This window comes from Cydia strobilella, chromosome 25 (genome assembly GCF_947568885.1).
Source record: "Cydia strobilella chromosome 25, ilCydStro3.1, whole genome shotgun sequence".
NCBI classification, from domain to species: Eukaryota; Metazoa; Arthropoda; class Insecta; order Lepidoptera; family Tortricidae; genus Cydia; species Cydia strobilella.
Window position 1 is genome coordinate 3,620,014 of NC_086065.1, and position 6,641 is coordinate 3,626,654.

Below are 6,641 nucleotides of genomic sequence, written 5' to 3' on the forward strand. Positions count from 1 at the left end.
TTACGTATATGTTTTAGTCCAGTAGTGATAAGATATACAGTATGATGTAAATTTTGACAGGTACCATAATCCTGTGCTGTTTAGTGCTAGTATTTTTAATTAAAACAAAATGTAAATAATATTATATTTTAAATATAGGTATAAAGGACCTTAACCGATTATTTGTATAGTGTAACTAATTCTACCTATAAAAAACTGAAAACACATTTACATGACATTACAGTGTATAAAAAAAAAAAAATGGAATTAAACAATAAACTACAAATTCTACCTATTAATATATTATAAAACATGATGTTTGCATGTGTATAATTTTTATTATGACATGAGTCAGTAGTAGTATTGCATATCATTTATTGAAATAAGTAATGAAAGTTTTCTCAAATGTTTACAGAAATTGGTTAGGTAGGGTTACCTAATTATATTTTAATTTTAGATCTGTATGAATGTTTTCTAAAATAAAGTTCTTTTTTTTATGAAAAAATTTTTTTTTTTGCGTGAAAGTGTATTTGGGCTGTATGAATGTTTTCTAAAATATAGTAATAGTCTCTTCTTTGACCGATATAAAAAAATAAAAATAACTACATAGGTACCTACATAAAAACATTTGAAGAGCATGATCTATGAAAAAACCAACAGATTACAATTAATTACCGGGGCTGGGATTCGAACCCAGAACCTCCTGCATTGCAGGCAATCACTACAGACTAGGTTATCAGGACGTTAAATAAAAAAGTCATTTATTGTCGCAGAAAAAGAAAGAAAGAAAAGAAACAGCAATGGACAAAGAAAAAAGAAAAAAATAACGCACAATAAGGGTTACGTAAAGGGTTGTTGACTGTACCTGTTAAAATAATTTAATTTAATTTATCCTCTTTTGTCAAAATTTCTCAACCCCCTGTACTGTACCCCATCTTTACACCTGTGTGCGTGCCCACCTGTTAGACCAGTGCATGTGTGCGTGCGTATGGATATTGTGTGTCGTAGGTGATGCGTGAAGGAGGGAAGGTTGCTCTACTTTATAATGCTATACCTTTTAGGGGCCGTTTCCATATTGTTTGTTGAACTAGTCACATTGCATTAGTGATATGGCTGCTGCTTACAGAATGTGACAAAAATACTGGGGATCCGGTACATATTCGGTATCGTGTTCTGATTAGGAAAAAAAATTAAGATTTTTTTTTGTTAAAAATATTTATCAGTACGGTTTTTACTCACTATTATTTTTAGTCGCTTTTGGCGACATGTTTCGGATTCTTTGGGAATCCATCCTCAGGCACGAGTGTCCGCGGCGGTTGTACGTCGTGCACTGCCCGCGCCGCCCGCCTCGTTTTTTCCTCGCCCGCCATTTTTTTTTGTCGTGATTTTTTTTGACTTTTCGGCCAACCCTCCACGGCCGACTTTAATAGGAAAAAATAGACCAGAGAAAAAATATATTTTTTGCGTCAAAATATTTTTTTTTATAGGTAAAATTACCTAATCAGTAGCGGATCCCCACTATTTTTGTTACATCCTGTATTTATTAGCATGGCAGATAGCAGACATGCGGGCATAAGTAAGTACAGTCAAGGGCATAAATATATAAACATTCCCAAAGTTTCAAAAATATGTGTACGCTGTTACAATAAAGTCGTGTTCACATATTTTTGAGCCATTTGTCTGGATCGATATTTTTGCCTTCGACTGTAGGTACAGTACACAGTTACCTGCAATAATATGTTACTCTTCGAAGGGTGCAAAAATATGTGCCACGCTTTTATGGCTCTACAAATAAGATGGTGTCAGATATTTTTGCGGCCTTCGTTGTGTAGGATATTATTGCAGGTGACTGTACGACAACGTCGTTATTTAACGACTGAAGTATTTTGAGAAAACTGGTGATATTTAAATTTTTAATTCGCGTTTATCATAAAGCTTGACCCATTATGTAATTCGTTTTAAATGTAACCTCATATGGAAATATTTTCTGGATTAAATAATAATTCATTAAACATATTAATAACGGGTCACTCACGTATTTTAGGAGGGCTGCGGCCCGCAATCTGCGCCGGTCCGTAACCGTCGAGTCGTCGACGCAAGCTCCTGATGACGCTGCTCGGTACGGAGTGAAACATGTCGAGCGTTTTCGACTTAAAATACGTTATTAATATGTATAATATGTTTGTGTCTTACGGAAGTTTTGTTATTAAAATTTCATTCATTCATTCATTATTAGGTACTATTAGGTACAAATGTAGGTATTAGGTACAAATCTACTCGACCAATCATATTGTCGCATTGCGTATGTTCTGTCCCTCACGGGCGCACGCGTATAGCACATCTATCTACTGCTAGGTCTATGACCCTCGACAAAACCTCGAAGCTCGTCCATGAACTGTACAGGTAGCAAAGTGACGTCATTTATAGGTCATAAAGAAGTAACGGACGTCATAATGACGTGTAAATGCTACCTGTTTGATTCCCAACGGGCTCACACTTCGTTCACAATTGTGCCAGATACGTATCTTAATCATAAGCCTCTTGACACAGTTTTATTTTTTGGACATGGGAAAATGATAAGAATCTTAGGTTAATAGAACTAAGCAGTAAGCATGGCACACTGCGTCCGATTCGCACGTCGCTCCGAAGTTTGAGCGAGATAACGCTATGCGCGTGTTATAGCGACGTCCCGCTGGCACGTCGCTCCGACGCAGTGTGCCATGCCCCTTATGGGAACGGTGAACATGAAGGTACTTCATTGTTATGAAAAATAAGTCTGTAATTAGAAGCGTAAAAATAATGCGATCTCTAGCACCGAATTTATCAGAGTGCATAAAGTAAAATGATCTATCACAACCCTTATTGACTTAACATTAAAGTCCAAAATCTGCCATACAAACTGCCAGACATACCGGCGCGCTCCCGACCGGCGTGCCCCGCGCCCCCGACGTAACCGAGTACAATTTTCTTTAGTCTTGAATAAATACGGTAAAATAAGCTAAAACTTAGGTCGGCTGGTGTCCCATCGGTACTTGAGCCACCGTTGTACCAATTGTAGTACAATTGTACCGACGGTAAACGGCCAGATGGCCTGACTTTACTACCATGGGAAAGGGGACGGTGTTTGATATGGGACGCTACGTGCGCCAGTAGTACCTTCGCCGCTTCTCACATCAGCCTTACCTCACGCGTGGCCGGAGCAGCAGCCGAAACTCAATCGGATCTAAAGCTTCAACAATATGCTCCTCTCTCCCCTGGCTACGTATTCGTCCCTTTCTCTGTAGAAACGGCGGGTTGCTGGGGAGCCGACGCGAAGCGTAGGACGTCGACTCAGACAGAAAGGGAAGGGCCCCCGCACCGGTGCGGGGGCCCTTCCCTTTCTGTCTGAGTCGAACGACTAGTCGTTCCTTGTGCAAAGGCTGTCCGTGGAAATCCAGCGTGGAAATGCTGCGAGCAACATGGGCACCTTTGCACCGGGAACGGCAGGAAGCTGTTTAATATTTTTTATTTATTAATATTTAATATTATATTCACGATCGAAGTGAAAAGCAGTGTATGTATAACTCAGGCATAAAATAATGTCCATTTTTTTATCCTCGACTAACGAATCAATTGCCTCGGGTAAATATGGATCGCTATCTAAGTAATATTTTATGATCAAGAATTATTTCGAAAAATGTAAATGATGCAATACCGCAAGGAAATAAATCCTCGAACTCTATGTTCTAAGTACTTTAACTAGGTACTTTTTTACAGTTCATGACAGAATCAATATCGTGACATTGTTTTGGTATCACGAAATGGGCCATCTACTTTTACACAAAAGCTTTATGGTCACGAGCATGAAGTATTCTTCACCACACTTTTGCTGATCTGCTAGGAAAATACTCATAATATGAGTAATATGACACTAAAAAACCGGCCAAGTGCGAGTCGGACTCGCGCACCGAGGGCGCCGTACTTTTTAGTATTTGTTGTTATAAATATAGCGGCAACAGAAATACATCATGTGTGAAAATTTCAACTGTCTAGCTATCACGGTTCATGAGATACAGCCTGGTGACAGACAGACAGACGGACGGACAGACGGACAGCGGAGTCTTAGTAATAGGGTCCCGTTTTTACCCTTACACCCTAAAAAGTACGGATCCATTGGCGGGCGAGTCCGACTGAAAGTATGTGTCCCATATGAAGAGGGGGCTTCTCCCCGTCGGTTCGCATTTATAATACTTTCGCATTTATAATTTTAGAATGGTATATGTAATCATAATCAATAAAATGACGACAACATGTCTTCCACATAAAACATGTTAAAAGTGAACGAACCATTGTGTGAACTATTTAACATTTGACCCTCTTCATTGAGAGTGAATTAACATTAATTAGCATGATTGTGTAATGCGTTGTGTCATTTCGACTGCGTGCACATTCGGTATTCGGTAGAAAAAGTAAGGGCAAATCGCCTAGCATGGTACGGGCATGTGATGCGGAGGGATGAAAGTCATGTGACGAGAAAGGTATTAAGAATGAATGTGGAGGGAAGTACGAGGAGAGGAAAACCGAGGAAAAGGTGGATGGACTGTGTGAAAGATGATATGCAACTAACGCAAGTGAATGATGAGATGACGGGTGACAGAGATGTATGGAAGAAAAAGACATGCTGCGCCGACCCCAACCCCAAGTGAATGGGACAAGGGCAAGCGAATGATGATGATTCAGTAAGTTTTTCAATGTTTGTATTCGGCCGAATTATTCGGTTTTAGTGACGAATATTCGGCATTTTTTATTATGTTTATCTTGTTGAAATACTATAAAATGTGAGCTTCTCCACAACTTTTTAAGTACTCTCTTCCCCGATGGCAGATGTTGAATCCTTAAGAGGTTCTGATTTAACAAAATGGGGTTGGCAACTGTCAAAGGTTTGCAGAGATGGCGCCATCATAGCTTGCTCCTTTTTCTATGAGATTTGGCTTAAAGGCTGGCAAACAGGGCATTAAAAAAACAAAAAGTTGACACAATTCTAGGGATTGACAGGGCAAGCTATGCTGGCGCCATCTGCTAATTATTTCGACCGGCCAACCCCATTAAAACACGTTGATTATTAGCAACAATCTTATACTAAATAGTCTTATGTCACAGAATAAGTAATAGTATTATCATACAGAACGGCCACGCACCGCCCCGCCCCGATACGAATTACCTCGCCCCGCGACAGCAGATTGACGACCTTTTGCCGACCGCTCAGTACTGTTTTTAAACAACTTACAACTTACACAATGACGCATGGTGCGTGTACACACGTGCCATTCACACATAGAAACGCAAGTGATTTTTGATGTAAAGCGTGTCCGCCCTGTGCTTATGTGCCTCGAAGTTGGGATGGTCTGTGTTTCAAAATGATCCACAATTTATTGTAATGGTCGTCCTACATTGGCAGTTATAACGTTTGCGTGACAGGGACAACATACCTAATATAACACTATCAATACTAACATGGTGTCCCTGTCTCGCGATGTTTAACACAACTGCCAGTGTCGGAGCACCATTAAGACGAAAATGGAGGACCCGCGCGAATTCGCATTTTTGTCATCAAATTATGTAAAAATATTTTCCATATCGTTAATATCCAGAGAGGAAAATGGGAACTACGTTTGCATGGAGAAGCGGCCGTTCCCTTTCCTTTTGAGGGAGTGAGGACGTGTGCTAACCAACTCACCCGCTCAACTTGTGTTTCTGACTGTACCCTGACTGAAGTGGAGTAACCTCTTGCCTCACCGGTACGGTTCGGGCACGGTCCAGTCACAGAATAAGTAATAGTATTATCATACAGAACGGCCACGCACCGCACCGCCCCGCGACAGCAGATTGGCGGCCGTTTGCCGATCGCTCAGTACTATTTTTAAGCAACTTACTCACACAATGACGCATGCCGCGTGTACAGACGTGCCGTTCACACATAGAAACGCAAGCGATTTTTGATGTATAGCGTGTCCGCCCTGTAACCCCCGTGCGGTTCAGAGGCTACACCTAATCGTCCCCGGGGGTTCAACGCTCTATAAGTACACTAACCAAAACACAATACGGGTACCTCATTTACATAGCTACTGATGGAAATTATCTAAGATTAGTAATATGACATGCCTACTGTAACACTGAAGCAGAGTAACTTCTTGCCGCACCGGTACGGTTCACGCATGGTCTAGTAACCCCCGTGCTATTCAGTGGCTACACCTAATCCTCCCCGGGGGTTCAACGCTCTATAGACTAATCTAACCATAACAATACCAGCATCTCAATTTACATAGCAACTGATAGAAATTATCTAAGGTTCGTGCTATAACATGCCTATTGCCTAGTATACTGTAACACTGAAGCAGAGTAACTTCTTGCCGCACCGGTACGGTTCGCGCATGTTCCGGTAACCCCCGTGCGGTTCAGTGGCTACACCTAATCCTCCCCGGGGGTTCAACGTTCTATACACTAACCAAAACACAATACAGGTACATCTACAACATGAATGCAAATAAAGGACTTGAAACTAGAAACTGAAGGAAATATAAAATCAGTAAAAAGTGCCTCTAACGTTCCAAAATTGCGAAAAACACACATGGTTAAATTTAGAGGAACGCAAAAAAACCGGACAAGTGCGAGTCGGACTCGCC